The 712-nt window shown below is 43.4% G+C and overlaps 1 non-coding gene across 1 annotated transcript; it reads left to right on the plus strand.

The window, feature by feature from the left end:
- Positions 1–388: 388 nt before the first annotated feature.
- On the plus strand, positions 389–494 carry LOC131161057 (small nucleolar RNA R71). The gene has a single exon (XR_009138219.1). It is a non-coding gene; the product is annotated as a small nucleolar RNA R71 (small nucleolar RNA).
- Positions 495–712: the final 218 nt, after the last annotated feature.

Below are 712 nucleotides of genomic sequence, written 5' to 3' on the forward strand. Positions count from 1 at the left end.
GCTCAAACTGGGATGGCACATGTGGACAATTATAGCTGGAATGGAAGGGGTCGGAACAAATCGCACACACTTTTGCACAAACCTTTGATTGTTGTTGTTGTCTTAAGTACAAGCACTGATCTAGCTTTTTCGATATGGTGTGTAAAGTGGGTGCTAGGTCATGGTCTGTGGTCAGCTCATAAACTCCCTTAGGTTTGGAGGTGGATAGGTTGGGGGGTCTACGAGTAGCAGCGGTGTGCTGCTAAGAATTCTCATATAGGTTTCAAAGAGAACCCATGCCTCATTCTCATGCTTTGTGAGGAAAGCACCTCCATATGATACATCAACCATCGACCTATCTCTCTCAGCTAACCCTTCATAAAAGGTTTGGACTAATTGCCACTTTGGGACTTGATGATGTGGGCATTTACAAAGTAAGTCCCTAAAGCACTCCCAAGTCTCAAAAAAGAGTTTCCCATCCATCTGTGTGAAACTCGTGATGACTCTTTGAAGCTAGTTCGTCTTCCCAATTAGGAAGTGTTTTTTTTTAAATTTGTGTTGCATGGTGGGCCAGTTGGCCACCGAGTTTGGCTCCAAGGACATCAGTCAATATTTGGCCTTATCCTTTAGAGAGAATGGAAAGAGCCTATGACAAAGAGCATCATCACTAAAATTGGGTATGTGGATGGTGGAGCAAATTTCCAAGAATTCATCCAGATGCTGGTAACGATTT

Source organism: Malania oleifera, chromosome 7 (assembly GCF_029873635.1).
Source record: "Malania oleifera isolate guangnan ecotype guangnan chromosome 7, ASM2987363v1, whole genome shotgun sequence".
NCBI lineage: Eukaryota > Viridiplantae > Streptophyta > Magnoliopsida > Santalales > Ximeniaceae > Malania > Malania oleifera.